Below are 13,542 nucleotides of genomic sequence, written 5' to 3' on the forward strand. Positions count from 1 at the left end.
CATCTCCACACTCAGGGTACGACATCTTCCCTGTTGCTGTTCTGGACTCAGACAAAATTTGTGTTTCTACACTTATTGTTCAAAAAAGTAGTAGCTCTTAGGATCTGAATTTACAAACAAATATCAAAATATTATGTTCTGCTAATGATATTGCTCTAAATTTAAATGCACTACATTAAGTTTTTACATATTTTTCGTAAAAGTTCGCCAGAGTATGAAAATGTCGATACAATTTGTCATGAATAACTTAAATTTCAAGATTTTCGCGCATAAAATTATGACGCGCGCTGTCTGTGCGGCGGCGTAAGTCGCTACTCGTATAGCCGTCTCGCTTCTTCTTGTGTGTGCTTTACCGTTGCTCACCGCATCAAGAACATTGCTGCTCACACACACGTCAGTCTGTGGCAAACAATTGGAGGGGGAGGATGTGTTGGTTTGCTCCAGAAATCGTGTGTGATTTTGGTGTTCTGGATTTGGTTCCATCGCTGTTTGTTTTGGTGAAATTGAAAAGGTAAGACTCATAGACCGATGTAAAAGTGTGAGAGTAAAGTGATGTTGATGGTGACTGATGCTTTTATTTGTTTCTTTTCCTGCTTTCATCCACTGATGGTGTCGAGCATCGCCGAGGATGTGATCGAATGCGGAATATTCGAAACGAGGAGATTCATTCCGGATTTTGTTTGCAATAAGGTAAGTTATGAAAACACACAAAGCATACGAAAAAAGAGTGAGTAATCTTATTCTTAACTTTCATTTCTTCAACAGCGCTGAACTAATCCTCCAGCTTACAGGACGGCAAAGGTACACGCACAAACGTGCACACATCAGTCTTCTCGGAGAACGAGAACACGGGAGGGGGAGACCGGCAACGTATAGAACCTTTACGCTCCCTCGTGCGTTCGTGCGTGCGTGCGCGCGCGCGTCTATGTGTGTGTATGTGTGTGCATGCCTGCGTGCGTGGCTGTGTGTGTTTTTGCCGCTTCGCATAACGAGATCCTACGGGATCACCTTGCGAAAAACACCAAGAGAGGGGGAGGGGAAGGTATGTGTGTATGTGTGTGTGTGTATGTGTGCTTGCATGCGTGCGTGGCTGTGTATGTGTGTGTATGTGTGCTTGCATGCGTGCATGGCTGTGTATGTGTGTATGTGTGCTTGCATGCGTGCGTGGCTGTGTATTTGTGTGTATGTGTGCTTTTGCTGTTTGGCGATCTCCTACGGAATCACCTTGCGAAAACACGTGGGGGGGGGGGGAGGAGTGAGGTGTGTGTGTGCTTGCCTGCGTGCTTTGTGTGTGTGTTTTTGCGTTCACGTTCTACGGGATCACTTTGCGAAAAACACCAAGGGGAGGAGGAGGTGTGTGTGTGTATGTTTTTTTTTTTCTTTGCCGATTCGCACTCTCTCGCGGATCTAGTTGTGTGCGTTAGTTTTTTTTTTTAGTTTCTTCGAAAAATACCTGGGGGAGGATGTGTGTATGAAAGAATGTACTTCAGAAAAGAAAGTGAAAAATAAAAAATGAATATGAAATATGTTAAACGAAGTTTTCAGTGTGTCTGAACTCATTGCAATCCGAAAGAAAGCGAGGGGGGCCCTTAAAATGTAGTACACATGTATGCAACATGTATCGTGTCGCCGCGACGGTGTATCTCGCTCAATCCGTTAAGCCTGAAAAGTGCTTCTATCGGATCGTCTAATCGGGCGCCATTTAATCAATCCGTTAGCGAAAAGTCGCATGGATTTTGGTACCGGGGCTGTGCCATTTCTTCACGATTGATTACTGTTTCTTCTATAGAAGTTTCAGCATAGCCCTGAAAATCTTCTTCTTCTTCCGAGACTGCTTTCGACATATTCTGCTTTTGTATTAAACGAAAGGTTACGAGAACTTCTTTCCCCGAAATTAGGTAGCCAATCAATTATTTAAAAGATTAAACTCGATCGTAAAACACTACCACTCCTAGAAATCGTTTAATTATCCAAAACGCACGCGTTGAGCAGGTTTGTCTGTAGCCCTTTCTCCGGTAATGTGGCACGCCGCAGCACAAGCTTTGCTCTCGCTAATGAATCGTATAATTATACCTTGTTCTTTACTTGCCTTTGTGTTAAATCACATCAGAAACATCCTGGTCACCAAGCACCATGTTTTAATTCAAGGCTCATCTTTATTAGAACGGTATTTCACATAAAATTCTTCCCTACGTTGTGTTTCTAAACCACTTCGTTTTACGATCCAGCAGAGAGAGGTGCCGGAAACGGGAGCTGTCAAAAGCCACATGCTACGTTGACAGCTGTCAGTTGCCTGCAGTCACCCAGTGAACAAAATTCAAAATACAGGCGGTCCCCGAGATACACGGTTAATGGGGACCGAAAACGGCCACAAAATACCGCGTATCTCGAATTTCCGCGTAAGTCGAATCTCGTGGTTTCCAGCTAAAATATTAGTAATGTTCGTGTAATTTTGCAAGTGGGGGGAGGTTATAGTTACTTTATGAATTAGTTGATATGATTCTGACTGAATATAACAGTTTTAAACCATTTGAAATAGTTTTTAACATTCGATCAAAACGGAAATTATTTGGCAATTTAAAATTGATGTGTCAAATCAGTACAATTTGCTCAAAGAATTGTCAAATTTAGAAAACCGTGTATCTCCGAATCCGCGTATAAGAGGTACCGTGTATCTCGGGGACCGCCTGTATATGACGCCAAACATATACAAAACCGCCATAACAACCCGATTTAGACTGTTTGAATTTCTTAGAATGCCGTTTGGTCTGAGAAACGCAAGTCAAACTTTCCAACGGTTCATGAACAATATTTTTCAAGATCTTGACTTTATTTTCGTATATATTGACGACATTCTAATAGCTAGCAAATCACAAGAAGAGCACACCTCACATTTGCATGAGGTATTCAAACATCTAGCCAAACACGACATCAAGGTCAAACTTTCTAAATGCGTTTTGGGAGTTCCGTCAATAGAATTTTTGAGCCACACCATCTCAGCCGAAGGAATTACGAGTGCAGAAAAAGTACAGGTAATACAATCATTTCCAACGCCTAACAATTTAAAACAAGTGCAACGAATAGTAGGAATGATCAACTATTACCATCGTTTTCTGCCAAAAGTTTCTGATAAACTCAAACCATTACACAATTTAATAGCGGAACTAAGCAACAAAAAAACTAAACCACAATTCATCTGGTCTGCAGAATGTGAGCAAGCGCTTCAGCAAGTGAAGCATGATCTTAGCAATGCTACAATGCTAGCTCACCCTAAACCAAACGCGGTATAGTCACTCACAACAGACGCATCTAATTTTGCAGTGGGTGCGGTCCTACAGCAACACAACAATGGACAGTGGGAACCATTAGCTTTCTTTTCAAAAACAATGACACTCACAGAGCAAAGGTATTCCACTTTTGACAGGGAATTATTGGCAATAGTTCTTGGCATAAAACATTTTCGATATTTCCTCGAAGGTAGGTCTTCTACAGTTTTCACTGACCACAAACCATTAACAACAGCTCTGACATCCAAAGCAGAAAAATCTCCTCGACAGAATAGGCATCTTGACTTCATATCTCAATTTACCGCCGACATTCAACACATTTCCAGGGACATTAATGTGGTCGCGGATACTTTATCAAGGATCGGTGAGGCAAACTCAATAACCGATATCACCAAAAGCACGTTCCAAGAATACTAAAAAAGTGATAAACAACTTGAAATACTACTTAAAAGTTCTGATCAGGATAACAGTTCAAAATTTCAGCTACGAAAAATCAAAACAGCTGACACAGAATAATTCTACGAAACATCCCCTGGCAAAAACAGATTATATGTCCCTGAACTTTTAAGAAAAGCCACATTTGATAATATTCACAAACTATCACATCCCGGTATTCGAGCATCAAGAAAATTAGTTTCTGAAAGATTTTTCTGGCCTTCTATGAACGGAGATGGTATGGTAGTATAATGATAGTAGATTGGTCCAGTTCGCCGCAGCGAACAATCTGGTTGTAGGAAGTACCAAATTTGCGCGCAAGAAAATCCACAAGATTACATGGGCGCACCCGCGTGGAGAATCCTTCAACCAGATCGACCACGTGTTAGTAAGCCGCCGACGACAGTCGAGCCTGTTAAACGTCAGAACTTATCGAGGAGCCAATATCGATTCCGATCACTACTTGGTTGGCTTAGTGATACGTTGTAGAATCGCCCGCCCCCGCGCCAATGGGGGCGGAGAAAACACGCAGCCTCGGCTCAACACGGACTCTCTAAGGGACATTGCTGTCCAACAGGAATTCAAAACTGCTTTAGAAGAGTCTCTACTACCAGAAGACAGATACGAAACTACGAGCGAGAGGTGGAACGCTCTAAAAACAAAAAATAAACTTTGCAAGAAATATACTCCCACCACGTCGTGGCAACACCAAATCTGGCTGGTTCGACGATGAATGCAGACAAGTGACCGAACGTAAGAATACTGCATACCGAGCAATGCAGCAACGGCATAGAACGCGGGCATGCGCAGAGGAATATTCACGGCTTAGACGCGAAGAGAAACGAGTTCACCGCTCCAAGAAGCATGCTTTGGAAGAGCAAAACATGCGTGAACTCGAGCAAGCCAGAGAGGCGTACGGACCAACACGAAAGTTTTACCAAGCGATAGCAGGTCACCGAAACAACGTTGTACCTAAGGTAACCTGCTGTCGCAACAAGGATGGAGATCTGGTCAGTAACCAGCCAGAGGTCCTCTCGCGGTGGGCTCAGTACTTTGATGAATTACTCAATGACCAGTTTAGCGAACAGCTAGAAGCGCCACTAGCAGATAGTGTCATGCTACTGCCACCTAGCATAGAAGAAACACAAAAGGCTATCCGTCGGCTGAAAAATAACAAGGCACCCGGAACCGACGGAATTGCAGCCGAACTGATCAAGAATGGAGGTGCACGACTAGAAAATGAGATTCATCAAATTGTTACTGAGGTGTGCGATAGCGAATCGATGCCTTGTGATTGGAATCTCGGCATCATCTACCCCATATACAAGAAGGGAGATAGGATGGACTGCAACAACTACAGGGGTATTACGGTGTTGAATACCGCCTATAAAATATTCTCCCAGATCCTCCAGGATCGCCTTGTCCCGCACGTCGAAGAGATAGTCGGAAACTATCAAAGAGGATTCCGAAACGGAAAATCAACCAGTGATCAGATCTTCACCATGCGGTAGATCTTGGAGAAGATGGCTGAATACAGACACGACACATACCATCTCTTCATAGACTTCAAAGTAGTGATGGAAAAATGAAGTTTTTGTCGGAATCGATTCCGGCTAGCTCCGCAGTTTTCTGGAATCGATTCCGGCTAGTAGGTCCGGAATCAGTATCCGGAATCGATTCCGGAATCGGCTCCGGAATCGGAATCGACTCCGGAATCGGCTCCAAAGATGATTCCGGAATCGACTCCGGAATCGGCTCCGGAATCGGAATCGGTTCCGGAATCGAAGTCGGCTATCGAATCGGAAATGGCTCATAAATTAGAATCGGCTACCAAAAGGAGTCAGTTTCGGCATCGCGATAAAAAAGGGGTTTGGGTCCAATCATACTACGTATTGATAACCACAAAAATCCAAATTTACTTGTAAAAGATCCATTCGCATGGAGATTCCCGGACTGATTTCGCTCCGGAGTCAACACCGGAATCGGCTCCGGAGCCAACTCCGGAATCGGCTCCGAAATCGGCTCCGGAATCGGTTCCGGAATCGGCTCCGGAATCGGCTCCGGAATTGGCTCCGGAATTGGCTCTGGAATCGGCTCCGGAATCGGCTCCGGAATCGACTCCGGAATCGGCTCCGGAATCGACTCCGGAATCGGCTCCGGAATCGGAATCGATTCCAGCATCGGAATCGGCTCCGGAATTGATTCCCAACACGGAATCGGAATCGGGTAGGTCCGATTCCGAGCTCCCACCACTACTTCAAAGCCGCATACGATAGCATACCCAGGGTAAAACTGTACGACGCCATGAGCTCATTTGGAATCCCGGCCAAACTGATAAGGCTAGTTAGAATGACTATGACCAACGTCACATGCCAGGTGAGGGTGGATGGAAAACTCTCAGGACCTTTTGCTACCACCAAGGGTCTGCGCCAGAGGGACGGACTTGCCTGTCTCCTATTCAACCTGGCGCTAGAGAGGGCCATCCGCGACTCGAGGGTGGACCATCTTCTATAACCATCTTCTATAAGTCAACCCAGATCCTGGCATACGCTGATGATATAGACATCATTGGTCTGCGGCTCTCCTATGTAGCAGAAGCCTACCAAGGGATTGAGCAGGCGGCAGAGAACCTCGGATTGCAGATAAACGAGGCAAAGACCAAACTGATGGTGGCAACATCAGTGGACCTACCAATAAATAATCCGAATCTACGTAGGCATGATGTACAGATAGGTGAACGCACTTTTGAAGTCGTCCCAGAATTCACCTATCTTGGGTCAAAGGTCAGCAACGACAACAGTATGGAAGTTGAGTTGCGCGCAAGGATGCTGGTTGCCAACCGGTCATTCTACAGCCTGAAAAAGCAGTTCACCTCAAAGAACCTGTCACGACGGACGAAGCTGGGACTATATAGTACCTATATAGTACCAGTACTCACATAAGCCTCTGAGACATGGGCACTGTCCAAATCTGAAAAAGCCCTCTTAGACGCGTTCGAGAGGAAGATGCTCAGAAGGATACTTGGCCCCGTATGTGTGGAAGGACAATGGAGGAGCCGCTATAATGACGAGCTATACGAGATGTACGGCGACCTCACTGTCGTACAGCGTATTAAGCTCGCCGGACTCCGGTGGGCTGGCCATGTTGTACGCATGGATACTGACGACCCAGCCCGTAAAGTCTTTTTAGGCCGTCCACAAGGACAGAGGAGGCGTGGTAGGCCCAAATTGAGGTGGCAAGATGGCGTGGAGGCGTCCGCCATTAAGGCCGGGATAATGGACTGGAAGACGAAGGCGCGAGACCGTGAGCAGTTTCGGACACTCCTGAGGCAGGCCAAGACCGCAAAGCGGTTGTAGCGCCGGATAAGTAAGTAAGTATCGGAGATGTTGCAAATTGGACCAAAGCTTGCAACAATTGTCAAAAATCAAAAGTGGTTCGTCACACTCGTTCTACCCTTGACACTATTCCAATACCGAAAGGCCGATTCGATCACATCCATATGGATATTGTCGGTCCTTTGCCTCCTTCAGAGGAAAAACAATATTTACTCACTATTGTGGATCGCTTTACCCGTTGGCCTGAATGTTTTCCCATAACAGATATTGCGGCAACAACCATAGCAAAGGTATTTGTTGAACAATACATTTCACGATTTGGTTGTCCTATTACTATCACAACAGATCGAGGAAAGCAATTTAAATCTAGATTATTCTAAGAACTTACACAACTATTGGGAACCCATCACATAAAAACTACCGCGTACCACCCGCAATCTAATGGGAAAGTGGAACGTTTCCATCGTCATTTGAAAGGAGCAATAAAAGCCTGCGAGGACCCCGTATGCTGGATTAAATATTTACCACTAATTCTTCTCAGTATACGCACATCATATAAAAACGACTGTTGGATTTTGAGATAGGCAGAACACACCCGCAAGTTAGGCAATGAATTAACAACGCCTATGCATAGGCAATACGCATCACATGTATTTTCCCATTAGACAGAATTCCCATTTAAACCAGTTCCAGTCCAGAATCCAGTTGGAATATTGCCAACTTAACAGGAATTAAACAGGAAAATGTATGTATCGCTAACGGAGCACGTCGGCTCCTGATAAGAACCCCCCAGAAATCACCAATAAATCGAGTTAGAATTCCAGTGTTAATACTTAGTTCTTCCTCCAATTTTTTGTGAGCATTGCTCTTCTTGAGAAATTCGATTCTCATTAAGAGTGGCCAGACCCCTTTGGCAATATCCGTTGTTAGGCGGACGTTTGCATCGGGGTGCCAGCCTTTTTCAAGGCTTTTGCTCGGGAGTACTGCTCCCCTTTCTAAAAATACAGTCCACGAGACGGAGTAGGCCGTAGAAACCTACATTTTGGTCCTTCGAACCGGATAACGCAACCAGGTGCGTTCATCACCAGGAGACAACCAACCAGGGTTGATCTCATCTTCGGCAATCGGACGGATTGCATCTTCGGCGGACAACCGGACGGGTTGGTCCCATCTTCTACGGACACCCAGGCGGGTTGGTCCCATCCTCGACGGACAACCGGACGGGTTGGTCCCATCTTCTACGGACAACCGGGCGGGTTGGTCCCATCCTTAACGGACACCCAGGCGGGTTGGTCCCATCCTCGGCGGACAACCAGGCGGGTTGGTCCCATCTTCGGCAATCGGACGGAGTGCATCTTCGGCAACAAGGGTTGCTACTTCGGCGGACAACCGGGCGGGTTGGTCCCATCTTCTACGGACACCCAGGCGGGTTGGTCCCATCCTCGACGGACAACCGGACGGGTTGGTCCCATCTTCTACGGACAACCGGATGGGTTGGTCCCATCTTCTACGGACAACCGGACGGGTTGGTCCCATCGTCTACGGACAACCGGACGGGTTGGCCCCATCTTCGGCGGACACCCAGGCGGGTTGGTCCCATCTTCGGCAATCGGACGGATTGCATCTTCGACGGACAACCGGACGGGTTGGTCCCATCCTCGACGGACAACTGGGCGGGTTGGTTCCATCTTTGGCAATCGGACGGATTGCATCCTCGGCGGACACCCAGGCGGGTTGGTCCCACTTCAAGTGCAACAAAGATAACAGCGATCATCGTCAGCACACGTGGAGATTAGACTTGCCCAATGTCTATCTCACGTGCACCTCCTGTAGAAGAAGAAGATCATCTTATCATCGAAGAACAGCAAGGCGACGAAATGGCACAAGCCAATCTTCAAGAAGGACGTGAAGCGTCGCAGCCAAACTCTTCAAAGTATATCCAAAGTCTACGCGCCAAACACAAAGGCTTACACCGCAAGCTAGCTAACATGAACACCGAACAGAAAGACGACAGCATATCTCAAGTCCAACGAGGTATGCTGGAAGAACTGAAAGCGGTGCAGAGCCACGTCATGGATTTAATCCTGGAAGAATTGCCAGATGACGTAGATGAAGACTTGGCAAAAGACGAAGCATTCGACTCACTATATGCTTCTAAGGCAGCGAAGCTGGTCGTAATCGACAAAAAGCCATCGTCAGCTACAACACCTCCTGAAGTTGCATCATAATCGGTCTCCATCCAGCATCATCTCAACATCCCAATGCCGGTTTTTGATGGTCTATACGAACACTGGCCAACGTTCAAGGCCATGTGGTAAAAACCCAATACCGCGCTGTAAATAAACCAGTGACAGTTCGAACATGCGACCTGGGAACTGTGGGTCGCTCCACACTCTTTGTGTCGGTTTCAATTGGTGTTGTTTTCATTTATGGCGGTTTGTTTACATTTCGTTGCGGTTATCATCAGGTTCCCGTGGTTCGATATTCGGTCGAGCTTTCTTTTCGTCAACCTCATCGTGACGATCGTGGTGCTCGGTGGACTGTTGGCAACGATCAAAAAGCATCTGCCCACTGCCATCCGGCAGACGTTCCGGTATGACAAGCATGCACTGAAGGGATCATCGGACCGATTGGTGTCCCTGCTGGAGATCCTGAAGGCCTGGTTCATACATTTCTACGTCTTTGCTGCCCTCTGGTCGGTGGCCGGATTTGCCGTCATGATGTAGCCAGCGCGGGACTACGTAATCGCCTTCCTCGATACGTTGGCAACCAACAAGCGTACGGTGCGCACCACGCCTACCGAGACGATGGTTGCTATGACGCTGATCACGCTGCAGTGTTTGCGCCGGTTCTACGAGACCTGGTTCGTGCAGGTGTTCTCGAGCGAGCTGAAAATCATCACCCACGTACCACGAAAAACATTCACAACTATCCGAAGCAAAGGAAAGCACTCGTCCCATTCGTTCTGTGAGATCGACGGTGAGGGTGCGGATAATATCGTTCCGGTTGTTGGGCTTTTTTAGGTTCGAAAAAATGGTATTGTTGGTGTCCGGCTTTTTTTAGGTTGCTGGTTCCCGGCTGATGGGATTCATCTGGTTTTCCTGGATCTTCTGTGAATGCCTTGTTCCACGGACCGGTCGTCGATGCACTCGAGGTGCACCGCATTGACGAGCGGCAGTAGCAGGATGCAATCGGCGCGGCCGAGCTGGCAGCGAAGCCGGTTCTCGGTGAGCCATTCACGCCGAATGAGGGCGGTCAAGAGCCGGCTGCATACGTTCGATATATTCGCTACGCGCACGATCAAACTGTGTAACGATGCCGAGTGTGTCCGACCATCGCGACTAGAAGCATAGCGGAAGTTAAGTTGCGTCGTCTATTGTGGTGCGATGCGCTGTATGTTCCGGGTGTGCGATTGAGTTTCATGTTTGTTTCTTTCTTGTTCACAGACACCTTTTCATCAACAACTGGCATGACTATCGGCGCACGGTCGGTGGCTCTAGCGAAGGGGAGGGTGCGTTCCAATCGGCTGGCAGGACACAGATCGGATCGGTTAGGACAACGATCGGCATAGTACGGCTCGCGACCCGCATGTGGCTATTTGTTGACTAGGTGGAGGCTCTTTATCGTTCACACATTTTCAATAATTTTCATACATGTTCTCTTTTGGTTAATCTAGTTGCCTCTTCAAGTGCAAATCTACGAACATGTTTAGAAGATTTGGCTCTTTCGGTCGCAACGTTTGCCGAGTCGCTGGGGATATTGGATTGTAAGGAATGAATATACTGTCCGCAGGAACCAGATGATGACATCACTAAGGAGCTAATGCGCTAAAGCTTATCAGAAGGAGGCGAGAATGGTTTGATGTTTTTGGCACAGCTCCCACGTATCATCCATACCACACCAAATCATTATGGCGCAGCTGTGAATATGTACAACGTCATCCTGCTCGGGTAGGATGGTGACGGTCTCCCGCTCGGTATATCTTGACGGCAGTATAACGCAAGGCAAGTATACATATAGTTTCAGTACGTTTAATAAGTGTAAAGAATGCTAATATCTTTGTTTCTTTTTCAAATTTTCAGATTCAAATGAACAATATACAAGGTGCACTAAACATACACTGGACTCTGTTTGGAACGGGTCTAGTAAAAGTATTTGTTAGTGGTGCGTGCATATTATTATGTGCACCTATTTTATTTTTCCTATCTTGTTACCGATCGAACCGACCGAACCCAGTAGAATAAAAAATATGATTACATTACATATTCCAAATGTGGCTACTACACCCTAATGCCAAACGAAAGAAAAACAAATAGGCTATCAATTGGTGAGTTATGCGATATATTTATACAATTTCAGTTAAAAAAATGAGTAGTATGTTTGATGCAATAATTATATATGTGTTTGTATAATGAATAATTTTAACATGTAAATAACGTTATAGTGCAATAAACACTTGCGATAGTGTCACGATTGTGTGTATGATTGTGTACACAGTTCCAAATCAGCTTCATTATCTGTTCCATTAGATAATTTGTTAACTGATTCAAATTTCAATTACAGTTTCCTTATGCTTGTTGCGTGGTTTTAACTATAACGGAACCATGGCCCTTAATAATACTCCTAGATGTTGTTAATATATAGTTACGTGCACCATAGTGACAAGCAAAGGCTCACCTCACCGCTTGAATTAACCATTGATCCGCTGAACCAGCGGAGAACGTCGGACGATCACGACCAAGAAGAAATACTGTTCTATGGATTACGCACCTGCGGCAAGTGCTAGGATCGATTGTCTATATCCAATTGTCTTGTCCGCATTTTGTTCGACCCGAGAACCGCAGCCAACACAACGAGCGTAACAAACAACGGCCTCACATACGCTCTAACACAACGTTTGGTTTTATGATTAGTAAATCTGATGTTAATTATTACTCAAAGTGCGTGCTTCCTCACGAGTACACGTTTTTTTTTTACCCAAATGGTGTTGCTCAACAAACACATAATTATATGTTTCAATAGTCCATGCGTATATTAGCACAATAAAATTTTATATCTAATTAAACCAAACTAATACTAATACTAATCCTATGCTAACATAAAACAAAAGAAAAAAAAATAAGGCACTGGTCACATTATAAGGCAAAAAGGGAGGTACATGATGCATAAAATAAACTCATCCATTCTATTCCGTTTGGTGAGTGTTTTGCTCAGCAATCTCATTCACCAGATGTTTCATGATGTGTGCGTTGAAGGACGTGCGTGAGTTACTGAGCACTTGCCTGTCACGGGTTAGCATGATACAACATTAATGTTTCGTCTATATGCTTGGCTATCGTAGGATGTTGCGCAGTGACTGTTTCTTACAGTTAGATGAAGGAAAACGAATACCTTAGAAAATGAAAAAGAATGTAAAACAAACAAAATAACGTTTAAAAAAACATAAGAGATACAGTAAAAAGTAAATGAGCATGTGGTTACTTACCGATAGTGTGTTGTGGCATGTGTACTGAAAAACGATTCTCTATCATTTCGCGTGTAATTCCAACATGTAGCACGAACTCATGCGGTAGGGAACATGCAAAAAAAAAAGAAACATTTAAGTTTAAAAATTTTGTTACCGTCTTGTACTGGTGATGTGAAATAACTTACCGCAGGGGAAACCCCACGATAAGAGACGTTTCCTTTCTTATCGTGAACACTGTCGGATGGTTGGCGTTGTAGATTCCTTTTCCCGCTGCCACTTAAATCCGGATCGACGCGTAGGTCAGCGAGCTCGTGCGGCAAGAGGCATGCAAATAGTAAGAAAAATAAAAAATATTAATAAACTGCCTACATTGTCTCTTGCAAACCGATCGCTATGATGTATCAATACTTACCGCAGGGGAAACCTCCTCGACTAGTGAGGTGTGCTACCGCTTCGGGAAATCGGTCGGATGGTATGCGGTGTAGTAGATCTATCCCTTATCCCGCTTGCCACTTAAAACCGGATCGACGCGTAGGTCGGCGAGCTCGTGCGGCAGGAGGTATGCAAATAGGAAGAAAAATAAAAAAAAATAATAAACAGCCTACATTGTCTCTTGCAAACCGATCGCTATGATGTATCAATACTTACCGCAGGGGAAACCCCCTCGACTAGTGAGGTGTGCTACCGATTGGGGAAATCGGTCGGATGGTATGCGGTGTACTAGATCTATCCCTTATCCCGCTTGCCACTTAAAACCGGATCGACGCGTATGTCGGCGAGCTCGTGCGGCAGGAGGCATGCAAATAGAAAGTGTTAGGAAAGGAAGTAAATTGTGTTATCATCTCGTGCAAGCCGATCGCTATGATCTAGAATTACTTACCGCAGGGGAAACCCCCTGAACCCCTGAAACCCCGGAAAACCCCCGATAAAAAAAAAATCGATGTTTTCAACTGCGCTGCCTTAAAATCTTAGAAAGGGATTTGTTTTAAAATTTAATTTCTTTTTTTTTACAAGGAGG

The 13,542-nt window shown here is 45.5% G+C and overlaps 2 long non-coding RNA genes across 2 annotated transcripts; both read left to right on the forward strand.

Annotated features, from left to right (window-relative positions):
• Nucleotides 1-214: 214 nt before the first annotated feature.
• LOC125906682 (uncharacterized) lies at nucleotides 215-1,021 on the forward strand. The gene is made up of 2 exons (XR_007452042.1): nucleotides 215-690; nucleotides 766-1,021. It is a non-coding gene; the product is annotated as an uncharacterized LOC125906682 (long non-coding RNA).
• Nucleotides 1,022-10,127: 9,106 nt separating this feature from the next.
• Nucleotides 10,128-11,322, forward strand: LOC120952534 (uncharacterized). Its single transcript, XR_007452038.1, has 3 exons — nucleotides 10,128-10,438; nucleotides 10,504-10,666; nucleotides 10,734-11,322. It is a non-coding gene; the product is annotated as an uncharacterized LOC120952534 (long non-coding RNA).
• Nucleotides 11,323-13,542: the final 2,220 nt, after the last annotated feature.

This window comes from Anopheles coluzzii, chromosome 2 (assembly GCF_943734685.1).
Source record: "Anopheles coluzzii chromosome 2, AcolN3, whole genome shotgun sequence".
NCBI classification, from domain to species: Eukaryota; Metazoa; Arthropoda; class Insecta; order Diptera; family Culicidae; genus Anopheles; species Anopheles coluzzii.